The sequence below is a fragment of the Falco naumanni genome, chromosome Z (assembly GCF_017639655.2).
Source record: "Falco naumanni isolate bFalNau1 chromosome Z, bFalNau1.pat, whole genome shotgun sequence".
Lineage (NCBI taxonomy): Eukaryota > Metazoa > Chordata > Aves > Falconiformes > Falconidae > Falco > Falco naumanni.
In genome coordinates, this window is record NC_054080.1 from 55,857,734 (window position 1) to 55,879,411 (window position 21,678).

Sequence of the window (21,678 nt, forward strand, 5' to 3'; positions counted from 1 at the left end):
CAGGTGGAAAGACTGTACCACAAGTATGTAGCGTATTTGAGATTACATAGAGCACTTCCAGCAAGAAACATTCCATGTGTTATCTTGTCTACTTCAGTGCTAATGTATTGAAAGTACCATTGTAAGATTAATTGCCAATAACAGCCGCTGAAATACTTTGTTCTTCTTTTTTTTAGCTTCATCTTTTGATAACTGCAAAGCACCAAATACCTCAGTTAAGGTAATTAAAAAATAACAAGTGGAAAATTCTGTCTCTTCTGTTACCACGTATTCTAACAGAGCAGTTCCAGGGGGAAGGCTGATGATTCAGAAGACAGTAATGTGTAGTTCTGGTTACCTGTCATGGAGAAAATGTCAGGGGCATGGCGTTTTGGCGTAGAGAAGATGAAAGCCCCACAGAAGTAAGCAGAGGCATTTCACAAGAAGTAACAATAATACTTCACCCCAAATCCTTGATTTTGCAAAAGGCAGCGATAGACTGTACTGAAGTTTCCCTGCCCCACGCTACTGTTCATGACCGTTTACAACTTTACAGATGACGTTTTAATAAAAACTGTAGAGAAGTCTAGCTTCTAAGTCTAGTCTGAAATGACAACTAGTCTGAAATGGAGAAGACCAAACGGCTCTTTGCCAATGCCTGCATTTCTCCTGGGGGCGTAGTAAGTAAAAACACACTCGTGTCGGCGCTAGTCTGACTTGCCTGACTATTAGCAGCAGCAAAACTAACCTAGTGTGGTCTTGAATGAGAGTTTCTTGTGCAAATACAACCTTTGGTGTAGGATTCCTTGTCCAGTTGCTAAAGAAAGTCACTGCCAGCACGATAAAAGACCTGAACTAACTTGAGACCGGCTCAGTGTTTTGTCATATGCTGCATTGCTACGTCGGACTGCACGGCAGTGGGACCCAAGAAGTGGTCGCTGCGTCAAATGTGCAAAGGCTTTCAGACAAAAGCTGTAGCTTTGGGGCATATCGTTACGGTGATGTGATCGAGGGCAGCTTTGCTCTCAGTCGTGAATTCAAACCTGCCTCAGATTAGCCATAGCAGAAAGTGATCAGTATTGATGAGAAAAGGCTCTAGAGCCATTGCTCAGCATCTGCAGGTACAGCCACGTGCTGAAAGGTTTTGTGTCCTGACCATCTCTACCAAGTACCGCTCAACCAAACCGCCAGGCTTGTGGCAGAAAACAATGTCTGCTCTTCACGTGCATTATTTTTGGTCATTCTCTGCCTGCCATTCGTCAGCTATCCTCTAGGTTCAGTCAGACTCCAGCCTTCGTAGCAAGGGACTGGTAGGTCCAAATGTAACGGTATTTCATCTGTTTTTAATGGCTGTCCATGAATAATTGAACTGGTATCTGCTGTACCATCAGAAAGAACACTGAGCAGACAACAGCGGAGTAGCGATCATCTAAGGTAATCACAGCCAGAATGAGGTTTGACGCCTAGCCTGAGCTAAACGTCTCAGCTCTTTCCGTAGGCAGTGGGAAGACGGTGACTTGTTCTTTCACAAGATCACCACCTAAGGCAACTGGCGTTTATCATGCACTCTCAGTTCTTACCTGTCTTCACCGATTATCTAAAATGGACAACCGGTCAAAAGCGGATGCCAAGCTTTCATGTGGCCAGCGTCAAGCGAGATGAACGGCAGAAGTACTAACCTGCAGTCAGTAGTGTCGAGGGGCCAGATTAATTTTGAAGTGAAGCACAGCACATCTTATCACCTGTTGTAGACCCTAGAACTTGCCCTCATGCGTTTTCTTCATCGTCCTCTGAGTAAAGGATCCTTGAAAGGCGTAAGGTAGGTGTCTGATGAGCAAAAGTAGTTTTGGAGACACAGTTTTAGGCCCTATCAGTTCAGGCTGTTGTTTTTCTCTCAAATATCAGGCGTGCTGCTAATGATGTCCGATATCAAAAATGAGATCAAACGATCTCCTGGCTTTCACTGAAGTAAACCGCTTTCATCACAGCGTGGGCTGCTGCTCTGTGCCTTTTGCATTGTTTAGTCACAATCCAGTTGAACTCCCACTTTGCAAATGAAGATGCAAATGCAGGTTTTGTAAAAACCTCTGCCAGGGCGCTTCTGTGTGGCGTGTTTTTCCTGATTCCCTCACGTGTCAAGGGCCAGCACAGCTGGCTGGAAGGGGTGCTCATTAGCCTGATGTGGCAAAGTAAGCTTTTGTACTGCAAAGTGTACTGCAAAGACAGGAGCAGCTTGCTCATGTTTCCTGTGGTGTCGTAGCCTTCCGCTAATGAGGCAGTATCTGGCTAAAATAATGAGTTTGATTAGCTTTAGTCAGCCCCTCGTCAGCATGAGGAAATCTGTGGCTTTTTTGTTGATTATGGGCCATAGTTTTAAGGATTTCCATTCCATGTGCCTCACAGTGGGTCTGCATACCTGGTTTATGTCTTTCCAGCTTACCTCTAATATCCCCCTCATTCTTCCTCTCCATAAAGTGGATGACAACTTTCTCCCTCCTTTTCTTTCCCCCGTCACTTTCTTTTGTTATCTCACGTGTCAATTCTAGTTATGGAAAGCTGCTTCTTTGTTCCCCAGGTGATCAAGGAACCATCTGAACAGGCTGCTTCTGGACGTGAGTCATCACCTCTTGCAACAGGTGGACCTGTGCGTTGCATGCATTATCCTTCCAGTCGAGAGGGATTCAGGTTTTCACTGTGCAGCTTCAACAGCTTCCTCCCAGCACTTCAAGTCACCTAGTCCAGTTGGCAGTCCCTCTGTGTTTCCGAACAGCTTTCTAAACCTGAATCGAATCAGTTACCTGCGTGACTTTGTGCAGTGAGAGCACCAGCTGGAAGACTGGGAAGATTTGCTTTCTGACTTCCTGGGCAAATTGAACTCAACGATTCTCAAAGAAACTTCAGTAGAAAAATTGTGACAACTCTTGAGGAAACACTTTCTTTGTACGAATACATGGAAAAGCCATGGCTCACCTAGCAAGTCTCCTTCAGTGGCTGGGACTAGACATTTCAGAAGGGGGTGTGCAAACCCACGCAGAACACAACTGCCTGAAGAAGCACCCCAAAGAAAGTTTCTGTCGCCCCTGCCAAGTGACAGTTTCCTTTACGCCCTGAAACGTGCGATTTATGTCCCACGCAAATTCTTTATTTCTCCTTACGATACGCTTTCATTACCATGAAATAATGTCCTGCAGTTCCCTGGAGAGTTCCCCAGCTGAATGATGCCTCAGGTAGACAAACGCAATGGGTGCATTCCCTTCCCTTGGTTTCACATTTATTGCTGCTGAATGTCACAGTGTGTGCTCGGGATCCTCGTCTGGAGAGGAACTGCGATTCACTTGCCCTCCCCTCTAGCATACGGCTGCCTGTGTCCTTCTGTTTGAACTGGGTGACCTTCCCCTTTAATTTGTGATGGAAGAACGCCACGCGCTCCGTTTGTGAAGGCTTGTTTGGGTCAGGAATGTTTTTGTGGGATGTGCATACGGGGTTAGGATTAGTTTCTGAGGACCGTGAGCCACCATTCTGGGCATCTGGAGGAGCGTTGTCTCGCTTTGTGCTGGAGAACGTGCAGCATCTATCTCGCGTCCTCCTTCAGGCCCAGCTCTCCAGCCAGACAGGGCCACTCTGAGCAGTGGAATTGCTCAGACACGACTGGCCATCAGCTTTGGGGAGGAAAAGCAGGTAGCCTCTCCCTCCTACACACGGTCCCTTCCTTCTCATGGAAGCAGGGCAACTCTGTTTCGCTGTTTCCTCGCAGGACCTTTGGAGATCAGTGTGCAGTGGTACGCTGTGGAATGCAAGCTTACACCAATTTCTCTGAGCAAAGGTTCAGGTTAGGCATCCATCCTCTACCAGTGCTAGTGAGTGAGAGAGCGCTTTCCACGCTCGCAGGTCTTGCTTAATAGACAGACAGATAAAATAACATTGCTGACTTTCTGCAGCTGTGTTTTCTTCCTTCCAGTTCAGCACCTGCCATCCACCCGCAGAATGGCTTGGGTCTGATCTAAAAGTTACTCGCTCCCCCAGAGAAGAAAACAGCAACTGCACAGACAAGGTCAGCTTCTAGGCAGGCCACATAAACAGCCCCAAGTGTAGCCTGACCCTGGAGGATACCGTTGGAAAAAGTGCTGCAGGAGCTGCACCCATATAAACCCCTCATCTTGCCGCTGCTTTGCATGAGGGAGGGTTTTGCTGTGCCTCCGTTATGCTGAAGCGGGATCTGCTTGTGCTAGGCTCTGAGAGACAGAGCTTTGCCCCACGCACCAACGTCTTGAAGGGACCGTTGTGTTTCCCTTTATGGACCAAGCGTCCTGGCAGTGCGCATTTCCTTCGGCACCCGCCATGCATCTGTGTACAAACACGCACATAGGCGTACCGGGACAGAGTACTTCTTCTGCCAAGTAAAGCAATTATTTTATCACTACTCCTTGAGACCTCAGCCCAGCACCGAAACACAGGTTATCTGAGTTTCGCTGCGGTGGAGTAACTAGACGGCTCGTGAGACTGCTCCCAAGAAGTGCTTTGCTGGAGGAGTCCCTGGGCCAGGAATGATTTCTTGCTGACCATTCTGTGCCTGACTGGGACCTGATTTCCACATCCTGAGTACAGTCCCTTGGACATGAGGGCTGACTGGGAACCGCTGAAAATGATGGCTAGACTAGACTGGGCCGGGGTGCCTTTGGCAGCTTAGGGAAATTCTCTCGCATGGAGAAGCCCCAAGAATATAATGTTACTGTTCGGCCTTATGAGTGGCCTTTTCATGCCAATTTTACAGACACTGAGAACAGATTTCCATTAATCCATAACTTGCAAGAGCAAGTGCAGAAGAGTGGGAAGAATTGTGGGGTTCTCTTTTGTTGGTTTTTTTTGGTTTTGTGTTGGGTTTTTTGTGGTTTTGTTTTTTTTTTAAACGAAGGGGTCTTCTTTGGTAAATGTGATGCCCTTTATTAAAAAATATGAGCACACTCCTGCCACGTGACAATACTTCACCTGTGTGGATGTTGTCTGGGAACCTGCTTTCTCCTATCTCTGAGCAAATGCATTAGTCAGCCCTTTCACAACTGCATTTGGAATCACAGAATGACAGAATGGTTGAGGTTGGAAGGGGCCTCGGGAGGTCACCTGGTCCACGTGCCCTGTGTTTTTTCCCTGGGTCCTGGTGCTTACCCTTTGCTTGGGCTTTGTGGCGCTTTGAGTAAACCACATGGTATTTCTGTGAGATGGTTATAAGAGGCATCACGTCCACCTTAGAAAGAAATTGCTGAACCAGAGGGAAATGCTTCATCTTCATCCCAGCTGGGCATTAAGGTGATGGCAGAACAGGCAGGAAACCCGCTGAGGGATTCAGGTGCTGAGCACCAGAGCTTGATACCCTTTGGGATGCCCTGCGTTATTCTGTGTGGGTGGCTGCTGCTGCCGTCTCCAGAGTCCAGGAGCCTCCTGTTGGTGTCCTTTCATATATCCCTGCTTTGCATGGGTGTTTGGGTGCTCTTTTGTGCCTGAAACACCAGAAAAGCTGCCTGTATTTAGGCACCGGAATCTTAATCTCCCAGCAGGAAGGCAATGCAGTTCGGTCTTAACCCGTGTCTTAATTTCTTTCCTGTTTTTATGCTGGTACTTGTTCCCGTGGCAGTGTACTGCCCAGACTGCATGGAGACGATGGCACTCACATTAACTTGGCTGCATGCATTAAGATGCCTGGCAGACTTGTCTGTCTCGTGCCCTTTCAAAGGTGTAGGCCCTGCCGCTGGTGCAGGACGGTCGGGGCTGGTGGGGCGGAAGCAACTGCGTGCGCCCCTGGAACCTCTGCTTTGGGCAGGCGCAGCTGGCAGGGAAGAGAGGAGGGGAGGTGAAAAGAGTGTCAAAGGAGAAAGAGAGGAAAGGGAGGCGGACGGGTGGGGGAAGAGACTTTACGGAAGACGCGGAGAAGCAGAGAGGACCCGAGGAAAGGATGAAGTAAGGAAGCATGGCTGTACAGGGAAGGGAGCATTGAACGCAGTGGAAAACAACAGGCCTGGAGGGCAGTCATGGAACTGGAACTGGGGATAAAGGGGAGGGTGCGAGAGCTCCACTGGGAGTATGAACCCTAAAGAAAATGGCAGGAAGAAATCAGCAGCCTGAAGGGGGAAAGGGACAGAAGAGGAATTATTTGTGTGTGTCCCGATCGTGAGACGTGGTATGAGGGGATGAGGGGATCATCGTGAATTTGTGTGATGGTTGGGGAGGATGTGGCAAACGAGGCGTTAGAAATAACGCACCCAAAAAGATCCAGTTATTCACTCCAGAGGGGAACTGAAATGGGGCTGCTGGATCTCTTTTGGCAGGTTAAATTCCAGTTTGGCTCTCAGCTGGGAGAACATCAGCGAGAGGGTGTGGAGGCTTCTCACCTCAGTGCAGGCCAGGCAGTGGCTTGCTTCTGTTGAGTATTAATATTACAGGTCAAGGGCCACTGCTGCTGACCTGACAGTGTCTCCTGCTTACCTACCCTTCCCGGCACGTCAGCTACTGTTCTGCCTTTGGGCCGTCCATACGCCTGTTGCGTTTCTGGTACCAGTTGTCTGCCTGACAAGGCTGGCCGAGCCCAGGACGCTCCGTTGCTACGGAGTGCCACAGAGCGAGCCTCGAGGGGATGCCTTGGATTTCTGCTTGTGAACGAGCACAGCAGCGGTGTCCGCAGCATCAGAAGAACACATTTTGTCTGGTTTTAAAGTACACGTTTAAATAGCGCTTGTGACTTCAAAGGACTAAGCAGCTGCGTCTGTATGAGCTCACTGTCATGGACAAGAGAACGGGTGAATCACTGCACTTGTTCTCATTTTCTGGCTACAGTAGTAATGGTTGGGCCCATAGGACGTTGCCTTTCCCTACAGTCCACGTGTCTCTTTCCGCCCTGTCTTCCAAAAAGGCTCCCGCAACCCTGCTGTTGCGCACTGGCATACAGAAGGGTATCTCAGCCTGTCACTGATTTTTATTTCAGTGATGGATCCAAGCCTGAGGTACGTACTTCACAGCCAAGGGAAGGGCTATGAATCCCAAACCACTGATGCTCCCTCCCTCTTCTCTACAGACTGTGAGTGGAAATTGCCCACCTCAGGTGGCAGAAGTGACAGATTTTGTGCTCTTACTCTCTTACGTTTTGGGGCTGTAGAACAGCCTAAACAAGGAGACTGCGCTGAATAATAAGCTCGTAGGAGTTAAATGGTAAGAGATCTTGTATGAGTCAGGCTTTCAGGACAAGGCCCTTCATTTCACTGAGGTAATTTCCCATTGTTCAGCTAACTGGTGGCATCTGTTTATGGTTTGGAGTTACACAAACATTGCAAGCCTTGGTTAACCTCACAGTAGCCTGACGGAACCATCCTGGAAGGAAGAAGGGGAACGTGTAAAGGAGGATGAATGAATCAGTGTTGCTAGGCCAGTGCAAGATACAGAAATCAAATTAACATTTCCTTTCGCTTTCTCATTCTGTGGAGTACGTTATTTACCACACCTAGCAGTTGCTGTAAAGAGGCATGTGGCCCACAGCTCCCTAATTAGTTACAAGTGTTTACAGTGATAGGGTTAGATGCTTCACCTGGGGAGATTTGCATCACCAAACCCCAAGCTCTCTAATGATACTTCTCATTTAAATTTATCTGTATTTATGTGGTAGTTGCATTAAAGTTGCCTGTAGCATGATTGCCCACTGTGTGATTCAGCACCTGAAATGGCATTTGCTAATCTGTTGATAACTACAATACAGCAGTGGTAAAATTCAGTATCCAGTCATAAACTTGTTCAGCAAGAATTTGAGAACGAGAGGAGGTAGAAAATGGCACAACAGATGCTTCAGGCGTGGCATCATGAAAATTACAGAAATTACAGAAAATTACAGAAATTACAGAAAAGTAATACACAGTGCTTACTGTCATAGATGCTCCACTTCCACTCTCAACTGGAAGTCCCAGTTTTTCCCCAAGCAATGCCGTGTGCCGATCCCCTTAAGGATGTAAGAGGTTATCTTCACTCTCAAGTATGGAACCGAGGACGGAGAGCAATAAAACCGATGCACCTACTATCAGAAAGCGCTACACATAAAAGACAGCCAGCAGAAGCAAGGGTTTACCTACTTGCAGGCGTGATGGCAATCGCTGTTGCCCTGTCTTCCTACTGTATCTGACCTCAAACACCGAAGAACAAAATTCTTAATGAAGTCAGACAGTGTTTTTTTCCTGACCACCACTGGTGTTTCCCGATGAGGAAGCCCGCTTTCTGCAGTTGTCCTGAGTTGACTGTGTAGTCATGTCTGCGTCAGTGGGGTTCAGGCAGGGATGGCTGAGGTGATTGAGAATTGACTCTGTATGAGAAACATACAGGAACGGGTTCCTAGGTTGCCTTCTGTTCGCTGACTCCCTGCAGCCCTTTGGAATGTTGATAGCTGCTTACCTAAGCACACAAAACACTTCTCTGGCGATACAAAGTTCGTGATGCCAATGAATCCCGTTACCTTTGTTCGGTGTAGCTGGTCTGTAGGTCAGAGACTGGTTTTGTTCCAACCTCTAGATGGCGGCGGAGGTCCAGAGTGTCTCTCGGCGCGGCTTTCGGCCCTGCCTTGCTGAAGGGCGGCTTAACAGCGAGGCATCCAACTCTCGAGGAGGCTACAAGGGACAGAGCACAGCGCTTGTTGCCCTAAACTGGTTCAGCTCTTTTGGAAACAAGTGGCAGGTTTACTTTGGACTAGGTACTTCTATCAGTTCTCTTGCAGAGAAGCCGAAGTAACCTGCGTTTTTGCTACGGAGCGGCCAAGAATGAAACTGATGATGTCCTTGAAAGAAGGTCTGTCTCGCTGAGGCATTGCCTGTACGACGGCTCAAAGGAGTAAAGTAGTTGTTATCAGAGAGGTAAGCAGCCTAAGCCTTAGCCTTTTGATATCCTGAATTTATTCCAGAAAGATTATAAGTGAGCTACAGCACCAGCAAGATAAACTGTAGTGAAAATAGCCTAAGCAATCCTGTTTCCTCATTCTGAAACTGCAGGTGACTGTGACTCTTTTATGTTTTTACCTATCGAGTCACTTAAACTGAGACTCTGAGCTCAGGGTTATAAAAAGGGTGTAGGAAAGGCACCGGTTTCTGTCTCTCATCAGTTCTGTCTTTGTGCATGAAAACAGTTCTTAGAGTCTGCCCGTAACTGCTTCTCCATAAAGTTCACAGGGTGTGTGTCTCCCTCATTTGTGCATCTTTGTCAGCATGGAAGATTGATCCTGCATTGGGTATTTTGTGTAGCATTTCTGATTTAACTTTTCAAAGAGGGCAGGTGTTACGCTATTGAACTTTAGCGCATCATAACAGACCATCTAGCTCTCCTGGACTTCCTGAGAAGTTCAGCTCTTTTTCAGCTCCATCATACCAGTGGAGCAAGTAAAACTGGCAAAACCACAGCTGTGCATTTTGGTGGCAATAGAATTGAAAAACCTATGAGTAAGGCTTGTTTGTTTGCAGGGTTTCCTTTCTCTCCAGGGTCACATTTCTGCACATTTTTTCTCTGCTTGAGTCCTGGTTCTGAGGCATTACAGCTGCATGCAGCCATCAAATCAAATGGCGGATGCTCTCATCCTTCACCTCGGTGAAACTCCCATGAAGCAGTGTAGGTAAATTAAGCGCGGTTAACAACCGCGCAATCTGTGTGCATCTTCTAATTTTGCATTAGCACACTGCCGTAAGATCTCAAAGGCTAAATACAGCGACCAAACACGTCTTTCCCAAATGCCAGCAGATTCATACTAAGGCATTTGCGTCATTTTTCTCTTAACTTGATTCTTATCTTCTTGTTGGACTCAACTTCTGTGAAGAAAACAAACAAACAAACAAAACCACCCAAAAAACCACCAAATCCTGCCCCTGTGCAGTGGTCTTCGCTTTAGGTGATTTGCCTGCATGTAACTGAAAGCAGCCTTGAGCATTTCCTTACGCAGTCACTTAAACAGTGTCCTGAATAGTGTGACAACAACATGTGTAGCACACCAGTCAGGTGGCCAGTTGGCCTTCTCTTGGAAACAGAGTTTGGACCGTCCCCTCAGTCTCAGGATCCCTTCTGCATGAACAGGGTGAGACAGCTGACACAGAGTAATAACGCAGTGTGAAGAACCAGTGGGCCACATCCTGGAGTCTTCACTTATGCAAGACTTAGGATGTAACTCAGTGGGATTTTCATTTTACTAGGGACACAGGATCCGTTCCTTTATCTTTGTGATGCTGACTCTAGTCACTCTAAAAGAGCACACCAAAGTGGTCTGTGCTTGAGCCTGAAGCATTTTATGAAAAGTCTGTTTCTCAAAGCTTGTTCTTAGGCCCTGTTTTCTCAGAGATCATTGTTTAGAAGTGTTTTGGATAAAGTGCTCTGGATAAAGTGCTCTTGCAGATGCTCTGGTCCTTGGGCAGTAAAATTGTGCTTGTTTCTGCAGGTGGAACACCTCAATGAATGCTGGATTCTGACCTGAAGAACATGCTGACACTGATGCCTTTTATAGATGAGTGCTGGTTCATTTCTCTCTGGACATATGGCATTTCACTCCTTCCAAGGTTAAGTAACACTGTTGAGTACAATAAACTGAAGGCTACAGTTAGAGTAGCTAAACATTATGGCATACTGAAGTAGAAATAGAGGCCTGTGACATTACTTTTCATTTCTATAAATCACTTTGCCCAAGGTATTGAGTGTGGACAGTTGTTTTAAATAACAATTTTAAAAGCCAATTACTTTCATAATCTTCTAGTGGCTCAGCTGTAACTTTTACAAAATAAAATATTAGTATATTGCAAGGCAATTGGAAAAATTCTGAAAGGCCAGAGCCAGGGTTAATCTGATTCTGTCCCTTCAATTAGTTCTGCCCCCTCCCTGGTACGAAGAGTCCTACATCAGGAATTAATTTTCCAAACTTTAGCAACTGCCAGTAAGGTGTACTCCCCTTTATTTTCTGATACCCATGTTAGATTTGAAAGAATAAGCACATAGCAAGAAAGAGAAGCCCTTCATACATAGGGCTCTGCTACTGTTAATCATCCATTAAAGGGGACCAAAAGACAAGAGTTTCAGACTCAGATGACGAATAGAGGTTTGTTATCAGTATATGAGCTGAAAGGAATTTCAACTGGTTTCATAGCACAAAGGCAATAAAATAGCACGATGCAGGTGCTATTCTGGGTTAACACTCTAGCAGTGTCCTGTCTTCTTGGGGCTTTATTTTCTTCATTTTGAAGTCTAGGTATAAAAAGTTAAGTATAAAAACTTCGTGTTTATAGTACTACAGAATTAGCCATTATGGCCAAGCTACAGATGAAGAACGCCTATTTGTCATACCGTGTGGTTTACTCAAAGCGCCACAAAGCCCAAGCAAAGGGTAAGCACCAGGACCCAGGAAAAAAACACAGGGCACGTGGACCAGGTGACCTCCCGAGGCCCCTTCCAACCTCAACCATTCTGTCATTCTGTGATTCCAAATGCAGTTGTGAAAGGGCTGACTAATGCATTTGCTCAGAGATAGGAGAAAGCAGGTTCCCAGACAACATCCACACGGGTGAAGTATTGTCACGTGGCAGGAGTGTGCTCATATTTTTTAATAAAGGGCATCACATTTACCAAAGAAGACCCCTTCGTTTAAAAAAACAAAACAAAACAAAAAAAACCAACACAAAAACAAACAAACAAACAAAACCAACAAAAGAGAACCCCACAATTCTTCCCACTCTTCTGCACTTGCTCTTGCAAGTTATGGATTAATGGAAATCTGTTCTCAGTGTCTGTAAAATTGGCATGAAAAGGCCACTCATAAGGCCGAACAGTAACATTATATTCTTGGGGCTTCTCCATGCGAGAGAATTTCCCTAAGCTGCCAAAGGCACCCCGGGCCAGTCTAGTCTAGCCGTCATTTTCAGCGGTTCCCAGTCAGCCCTCATGTCCAACGGACTGTGCTCAGGACGTGGAAATCAGGTCCCAGTCAGGCACAGAATGGTCAGCAAGAAATCATTCCTGGCCCAGGGACTCCTCCAGCAAAGCACTTCTTGGGAGCAGTCCCATGAGCCGTCTAGTTACTCCACCGCAGCGAAACTCGGATAACCTGTGTTTCGGTGCTGGGCTGAGGTCTCAAGGAGTAGTGATAAAATAATTGCTTTACTTGGCAGAAGAAGTACTCTGTCCCGGTACGCCTATGTGCGTGTTTGTACACAGATGCACGGCGGGTGCCGAAGGAAATGCGCACTGCCAGGACGCTTGGTCCATAAAGGGAAACAGAACGGTCCCTTCAAGACGTTGGTGCGTGGGGCAAAGCTCTGTCACTCAGAGCCTAGCACAAGCAGATCCCGCTTCAGCATAACGGAGGCACAGCAAAACCCTCCCTCATGCAGAGCAGCGGCAAGATGAGGGGTTTATATGGGTGCAGCTCCTGCAGCACTTTTTCCAGCGGTATCCTCCAGGGTCAGGCTACACTTGGGGCTGTTTATGTGGCCTGCCTAGAAGCTGACCTTGTCTGTGCAGTTGCTGTTTTCTTCTCTGGGGGAGCGAGTAACTTTTAGATCAGACCCAAGCCATTCTGCGGGTAGATGGCAGGTGCTGAACTGGAAGGAAGAAAACACAGCTGCAGAAAGTCAGCAACGTTATTTTATCTGTCTGTCTATTAAGCAAGACCTGCGAGTGTGGAAAGCGCTCTCTCACTCACTAGCACTGGTAGAGGATGGATGCCTAACCTGAACCTTTGCTCAGAGAAATTGGTGTAAGCTTGCATTCCACAGCGTACCGCTGCACACTGATCTCCAAAGGTCCTGCGAGGAAACAGCGAAACAGAATTGCCCTGCTTCCATGAGAAGGAAGCGACCGTGTGTAGGAGGGAGAGGCTACCTGCTTTTCCTCCCCAAAGCTGACGGCCAGTCGTGTCTGAGCAATTCCACTGCTCAGAGTGGCCCTGTCTGGCTGGAGAGCTGGGCCTGAAGGAGGACGCGAGATGGATGCTGCACGTTCTCCAGCACAAAGCGAGACAACGCTCCTCCAGATGCCCAGAATGGTGGCTCACGGTCCTCAGAAACTAATCCTAACCCCGTATGCACATCCCACAAAAACATCCCTGACCCAAACAAGCCTTCAGGAACGGAGCGCGTGGCGTTCTTCCATCACAAATTAAAGGGGAAGGTCACCCAGTTCAAACAGAAGGACACAGGCAGCCGTATGCTAGAGGGGAGGGCAAGTGAATCGCGGTTCCTCTCCAGACGAGGATCCCGAGCACACACTGTGACATTCAGCAGCAACAAATGTGAAACCAAGGGAAGGGAATGCACCCATTGCGTTTGTCTACCTGAGGCATCATTCAGCTGGGGAAGTCTCCAGGGAACTGCAGGACATTATTTCATGGTAATGAAAGCGTATCATAAGGAGAAATAAAGAATTTGCGTGGGACATAAATCGCACGTTTCAGGGCGTAAAGGAAACTGTCACTTGGCAGGGGTGACAGAAACTTTCTTTGGGGTGCTTCTTCAGGCAGTTGTGTTCTGCGTGGGTTTGCACACCCCCTTCTGAAATGTCTAGTCCCAGCCACTGAAGGAGACTTGCTAGGTGAGCCATGGCTTTTCCATGTATTCGTACAAAGAAAGTGTTTCCTCAAGAGTTGTCACAATTTTTCTACTGAAGTTTCTTTGAGAATCGTTGAGTTCAATTTGCCCAGGAAGTCAGAAAGCAAATCTTCCCAGTCATCCAGCTGGTGTTCTCACTGCACAAAGTCACGCAGGTAACTGATTCGATTCAGGTTTAGAAAGCTGTTCGGAAACACAGAGGGACTGCCAACTGGACTAGGTGACTTGAAGTGCTGGGAGGAAGCTGTTGAAGCTGCACAGTGAAAACCTGAATCCCTCTCGACTGGAAGGATAATGCATGCAACGCACAGGTCCACCTGTGTCAAGAGGTGATGACTCACGTCCAGAAGCAGCCTGTTCAGATGGTTCCTTGATCACCTGGGGAACAAAGAAGCAGCTTTCCATAACTAGAATTGACACGTGAGATAACAAAAGAAAGTGACGGGGGAAAGAAAAGGAGGGAGAAAGTTGTCATCCACTTTATGGAGAGGAAGAATGAGGGGGAGATTAGAGGTAAGCTGGCAAGACATAAACCAGGTACGCAGACCCACTGTGAGGCACATGGAATGGAAATCCTTAAAACTACGGCCCATAATCAACAAAAAAGCCACAGATTTCCTCATGCTGACGAGGGGCTGACTAAAGCTAATCAAACTCATTATTTTAGCCAGATACTGCCTCATTAGCGGAAGGCTACGACACCACAGGAAACATGAGCAAGCTGCTCCTATCTTTGCAGTACACTTTGCAGTACAAAAGCTTACTTTGCCACATCAGGCTAATGAGCACCCCTTCCAGCCAGCTGTGCTGGCCCTTGACACGTGAGGGAATCAGGAAAAACACGCCACACAGAAGCGCCCTGGCAGAGGTTTTTACAAAACCTGCATTTGCATCTTCATTTGCAAAGTGGGAGTTCAACTGGATTGTGACTAAACAATGCAAAAGGCACAGAGCAGCAGCCCACGCTGTGATGAAAGCGGTTTACTTCAGTGAAAGCCAGGAGATCGTTTGATCTCATTTTTGATATCGGACATCATTAGCAGCACGCCTGATATTTGAGAGAAAAACAACAGCCTGAACTGATAGGGCCTAAAACTGTGTCTCCAAAACTACTTTTGCTCATCAGACACCTACCTTACGCCTTTCAAGGATCCTTTACTCAGAGGACGATGAAGAAAACGGATGAGGGCAAGTTCTAGGGTCTAGAACAGGTGATGAGATGTGCTGTGCTTCACTTCAAAATTAATCTGGCCCCTCGACACTACTGACTGCAGGTTAGTACTTCTGCCATTCATCTCGCTTGACGCTGGCCACATGAAAGCTTGGCATCCGCTTTTGACCGGTTGTCCATTTTAGATAATCGGTGAAGACAGGTAAGAACTGAGAGTGCATGATAAACGCCAGTTGCCTTAGGTGGTGATCTTGTGAAAGAACAAGTCACCGTCTTCCCACTGCCTACGGAAAGAGCTGAGACGTTTAGCTCAGGCTAGGCGTCAAACCTCATTCTGGCTGTGATTACCTTAGATGATCGCTACTCCGCTGTTGTCTGCTCAGTGTTCTTTCTGATGGTACAGCAGATACCAGTTCAATTCTTCATGGACAGCCATTAAAAACAAATGAAATACCGTTACATTTGGACCTACCAGTCCCTTGCTACGAAGGCTGGAGTCTGACTGAACCTAGAGGATAGCTGACGAATGGCAGGCAGAGAATGACCAAGAATAATGCACATGAAGAGCAGACATTGTTTTCTGCCACAAGCCTGGCGGTTTGGTTGAGCGGTACTTGGTAGAGATGGTCAGGACACAAAACCTTTCAGCACGTGGCTGTACCTGCAGATGCTGAGCAATGGCTCTAGAGCCTTTTCTCATCAATACTGATCACTTTCTGCTACAGCTAATCTGAGGCAGGTTTGAATTCACGACTGAGAGCAAAGCTGCCCTCAATCACATCACCGTAACGATATGCCCCAAAGCTACAGCTTTTGTCTGAAAGCCTTCTGCACATTTGACACAGCGACCACTTCTTGGGTCCCACTGCCGTGCAGTCCGACGTAGCAATGCAGCATATGACAAAACACCGAGCCGGTCTCAAGTTAGTTCAGGTCTTTTATCGTGCTGGCAGTGACTTTCTTTAGCAATTGGACAAGGAATCCTACACCAAAGGTTGTATTTGCACAAGAAACTCTCATTCAAGACAACACTAGGTTAGTTTTGCTGCTGCTAATAGTCAGGCAAGTCAGACTAGCGCCGACACGAGTGTGTTTTCACTTACTACGCCCCCAGGAGAAATGCAGGCATTGGCAAAGAGCCGTTTGGTCTTCTCCATTTCAGACTAGTTGTCATTTCAGACTAGACTTAGAAGCTAGACTTCTCTACAGTTTTTATTAAAACGTCATCTGTAAAGTTGTAAACGGTCGTGAACAGTAGCGTGGGGCAGGGAAACTTCAGTACAGTCTATCGCTGTCTTTTGCAAAATCAAGGATTTGGGGTGAAGTATTATTGTTACTTCTTGTGAAATGCCTCTGCTTACTTCTGTGGGGCTTTCATCTTCTCTACGCCAAAACGCCATGCCCCTGACATTTTCTCCATGACAGGTAACCAGAACTACCCATTACTGTCTTCTGAATCATCAGCCTTCCCCCTGGAACTGCTCTGTTAGAATACGTGGTAACAGAAGAGACAGAATTTTCCACTTGTTATTTTTTAATTACCTTAACTGAGGTATTTGGTGCTTTGCAGTTATCAAAAGATGAAGCTAAAAAAAAGAAGAACAAAGTATTTCAGCGGCTGTTATTGGCAATTAATCTTACAATGGTACTTTCAATACATTAGCACTAAAGTAGACAAGATAACGCATGGAATGTTTCTTGCAGAAAGTGCTCTATGTAATCTCAAATACATTACATACTTGTGGTACAGTCTTTCCACCTGGAGAAACTACTACCGGGAAAGTGCCTCCACTAGACAACGCCTCTTAAATTTCTGGGTGCTCCAAAGAAATATGCATGAGTAAGCAGGGACAATTTGCACCAAGCTGTTTCTCAGAACAGAAGTGCACAAATTTTCCTGGACTGTAGGACTTCTTTGTCATTTCCCAATATGCTGATTGGATTGTGAACAGTTTGCGTGTGACAAGGGGCAGAACAGATGCCACGTCACAAGCACGACAACGTCATACTGACGCAGGGATTTGGCTATCCCCCCACAAGTATTTGTATTCATGTGAATGAACTTTGGGTGGGGACCCTGAGAGGTACTCGCTGAAACAACAAACAACTGAGGCAAGACATACAGCCTCAGTCAGTGAAGGAGACAGACATCGGGATCCCTTTTTCCTGGAATTACTTCAGGACTGGTTTTCCTCAGAGGCACATTGCTGCTTAACACAGGGGACTTGCTGGAACTCCCACCTATGTGTTCATGTTCCACCCCTCCTGGCCAGGTATTGCTACCTGTCCGTCCCAAACAGGCTTTTTCTTTTGTGGACAATTCATCTGAACCAAAAAACAACACAGGCCTGCATAGAGGTTTTAAAAGATTTGTTTGCAGCAGGCAGTAGTAGCAACAGCGGTAGTAGCCCCGTTCTGTCGCTACTAGCAGTGAATCACAAGAACCTCATTTCACACGGAACCCAAGAGACGCTCTTGCTGGTCTGACTCTTTGCTTCACCTTACGATAAGGTAAGGGCGAGGTGACTTTGCTGAATCATTTAGAACTGCCCACCTAAAAATGGACAAGTGAGAAGAAGATGCACTGCTTAACATACAAACACTTGCTCTAATGTGAAGCATCTCCAGCCTTCCCAGACAACAGTGAACTCACCGGTCGTCCCACTCATCTTCTTTTGATTTTCTCCTCCAAAGCGCTAAAGTACGTACACGGCACGATGCAAGAGCTTTTTGTAAAATCATCTCCTCTAAGAACCCGCTTTGCTCTGATTTTTAGATTTAATTTTTAGGACTGGAGACGTCTCACACAACGTCAAGTTTCAGGACAAAATGCACAGCAAGGAACACACACAAGTTTTAGGAGTATAAAGTGACACATTGTTTCTGGAAGCGACACCAACTCTTCTGCTCTCTGCTTCCTGCACCGGCCCTCAGCTCTGCGCAGTGAAAAGCATTCAAAAGCAAGGTGCCCTCTTTCAACAGTTCAGAAATGCTGCTGTGGAAGAAACAACCGAGAGCCGTCACTGTAAGAGGCATGTTCTCTCTTCCTCAGAGAAACACACCCTTGGCTCCCAGTTCCTGTCCTCTTGATCCCCGCTCCCAGGCAGGAAAAAGACTCCTCCTTGCCCTCTTCAAGCCCTGATTACATCCACAGGCAGCCCCTTGGGGATAGACCAATAGTCCCGGTAGCCAGTCGGTGCGCTTTCTCGGCCTCCCGCGCTAAAATATAAATCCCCTCAAAGGTCTGGCAGCGTTGCCCAGTGCCAGATACGGGCTGGAGCTTTTGTGTGATCTCAGCAGGTCTCACTGCTCACTTCCTCACTGGGGGCAGTGGAGAGGACAGCGCTGATCTCCTCTCTCTGGTGACCAGTGGTAAGTCACGAGGAGACGCCATGAAGCAGCATCTTTAAGGTCCCTTCCCACCCAAACCATTCGATGATCCTATGATACCACTCTAGGCATCAGGGGAAGTTCATGAGGACATTAGGAAAAGGCTCTTCACTGAGAGGGTGGTGGGTCACCAAAAAAGGCTCCCCAGGCAAGCGGTCACGGCACCAAGCCTCTCAGAGTTCAAGGAGCGTCAGGACGATGCTCTTAGTCATATAGTTTCGTTTTAGGTAGTCCTGCGAGGAGCTGGACTTGACGATCCTTATGGGTCCCTTTCAACTTGAGACACCCTGTGTTCCTATGGTTAGTCTTTAACAGGTTTGGCAGTAGTATGGCAAAGAGTATGAGGACAATACTCAGGCCAGCAGCATTAGGTCTGATTCTGTTGCTAAATGGTGCGCAGATGTTTCAACAAGGTTGTGGGATGCCACGTTACTGCTCAGTTTCCACGGCAGGAAGAACTGGTCGTGGATGAGAAGGCCAGGGCCAGCCTCGGCTGCAGCGACCATGAGACACTGGAGTTCAGGACCCTGAGAGGCAGGGTCAAGGCAAAAAGCAGGAACGCAGGCCTGGATTTCAGGAGAGCAGACTTGGGCCTCTTCAGGAATCTGCTTTGAAAAACCCATGGAAGGTGGTGCAGGAAAGAAGAGGCTTCTGTGACAGCTGGTCGATATTCAAGGATCACCTCCCCCGAGATCAAGAAAGCTCCATTCCAACAAGTAGGAAACCAGGCAGCAGGAGACTGGCACGAGTGAGTAAGGAGCTCCTAACTGAACTCAGACTTAAAAAGGTGGTGTATAAGGAGTGGGTGCTGGGGCGGGTGACCCAGGAGTACTATAGACTTGCCGTCCGATCTTGCAGCGATAGCACCAGGAAAGCCAGGGCCGACCCGTAGCTGAATCTGGCAAGGTTTCTGGATGTGAGCACACGGAGGCAACTTCTTGTTCCTGATAGTTTTTCCCTGACAATTTTTATAAAGAGAATCTTTACAAAGAGAAGCATGGTCTTCATGGGAAACTAATCCTTGTGGGTTTTGATTTAGATTTCCTCTGAAAAAGCAGAAAGTGGCATCACCGTGTAATTATTTCTCATTTAATAATAAATTACCAAGGTATAGTGACCTGGAAACCCATGGAGCAGTCAATTGCTTTTATAATTTTAGCTCATATTTCTGCAGCATATTGACAGTTTCCTTATTTGAATCAGATTCCTGACTTGTTTTCTTGATTTGCCGTTGAATGGTGTGGTTGATGACACGGTTTCACAGGGGTTTGATCCCTAATGGTAATACCAGGGGATAAAGAGAAGATACAAGTCGCATGTCTGCCTTTATTATAGAAGATAGCGGGTAACAATGTCCTTGCGCCATTCCGTTACACCAAGTCCCTACTGCCCCCTAAAGCATGCAGTCACTGCATTTTAAATCAAAGGATTTTGGGTGAATGAAGGTCAGTGCCCTTCCTGCTAATGTGCACTGCAGTTCTTGAGTTTGCTGAACAGGAGGAGAGCCGTATTTTTGCCCAATACTGCCAGTTGTCTGGGATACACTGTCTGCAACAATGCCAAGGAAGAAAAAAATTTACCTTGCTAGGCCCTTGATGCTTAGATTTATGAAGCAGGAAAAGCGTATTGACCGAAAGAGGCTGTTTGTACATATGCCTATAAATCAAACAGCCTCAGCAGGACCTGTGAAAACGGGGAAAGAGAGTACGTCATCCTACAAGGAACTTCAGGCAGAAGAGTGTAGCAGAGCTAACTCATGTCTTTGGCAAGAATGAGTCACTTGCTGAGCAACTAGGAGAAGAAGTTGGAGTGTTATGAAAAAGGATATCTTGGCACTTAACAGAGAGAATGTGTGAGAAGGCGGAGAGGTCAAGTTGAGGGGTGAGGCTTTGTGCAGATACAGCTTCCATTTAACTGGTAGAAACCAGAAAAAGAGTTTTGGTACAGATGCTGCTGGGTCTGGAGGAGTCCCAGAAAACATGTATATTTAGAGTAGTAGGTGCCAATAGTCAGTCTTGAAATGGGAGTAAATGTGAGGTACACTGTTGTCTTCTTTTCCTTTTCTGTTTGTCCTGCCAATGTGTCATGCAGTTAGCACACCAAACTTGAATCTTGGTTACTTGGGATCAGTGTCTGTAAGACTGGTGTTCCTGCCAACAGCGGCAGGACAGGTAGCCCTCCACAAACCGCCCATGGCAACCGGCTTGCTGTGCATATTCTCTTTGATTGCGCTTGCAGTCTGTATTTGCTCCACTGTTGTGGTTTCTTCACCAGTTTGGAGACTACATGTTTTCCTCTATATAGTTCTTCACTGCATCTTTACAATGCATTGTACTGCTTTCCTCTTCCTACCTAGAAAAAAGGTGTTCTTCCTTTATTGAGCTATTCTGGGAACAAGGGATTCTACTGATTTCAGAGCTCCTTAATTTGCCTTTAATTCAGAGAACAGTAGTGGTCTTCCAACTATCACGACCATTTTCTCACCCCTGGGTGCAGCTCAGCAGTGTCCACATCAAGATGCACCATTATTTTTTTCTCTTAAAGATACATATCTTTTGCTGTTGCTGTTGTGTTAGCTTCACCAACCATGTTTAGCTCTGTCCAAAATTTCTTCTATTCTGTTTGCAAGTATCATAGACCAAATTTTGTTACGCTGAGTTAGCCAGTGTCTTGGGAACACTCTCGCTTTCCTCTTGAAAAATGGTCTTGTTGCCATCCCTGTCAGTACAGCTTGGTCAGTGAGAGTTACTCAGTATTTCAGCTAGATGTGCTCTGGCCAAGGTTAAATGACAATGACTAAACCAGTGGCTATTATACTGTTCTCCAGCTACTAACCTTTGTGACACTGTTTCAACAGCGACAATGATGGGAGGTTTTTAAGGCAGTTTCTGAACACAGCCTCTGTAGTTGGATTCTGATTTTTTTGTAGCCTTCAACTGCTGATTCCAAGATTCAAGGGTAGACAATATGTTGAAGAATACAGCTTAGCTGATTTAGGTGAAGTGTCACGACACGAACCTTAAGCAACATTTGTTTGGGGTGTAGAGCAGATTTTTGATCATTTGCACCCGTCTGTTTCAACCAGGTGATTATGTTTGGCTCTGTCTTGAAACTGCTCTTTGTAGTCTCACACTATTGATTTATGTTATATGAAGGCTGTGAAATTTTTAGATTGTCAATACTGTTTTGCAAAGTAAAAGAGAATGGTGTTTTGATCAGTCTTTCTGCCTAGCTACTGTTCCTGTAAAAGCCATTAGGAATGGGGTATGCAGAACCCTACAGTCTATCTTCTGTTCCAGAATTATGGAAAAAAAGTGGTGTTATTTAATTCACCTAAATAACAGTCACAATATTCTCTGTTTCGCTGGGAGCCTTACACAGAGCTTAGGGCTGTGAGTGATCTAACAGATGCAGAATTGTTTCAGCAAAGCAAAAAAGCCACATGACAAATGGGGTGGGCTGTGCACAGGAAGGTCATGTTGAGTGACATCTCCTTGTCTGAGAACCTGCAACGTGTAAATATACTCATCATCCTGTACAAGGGAA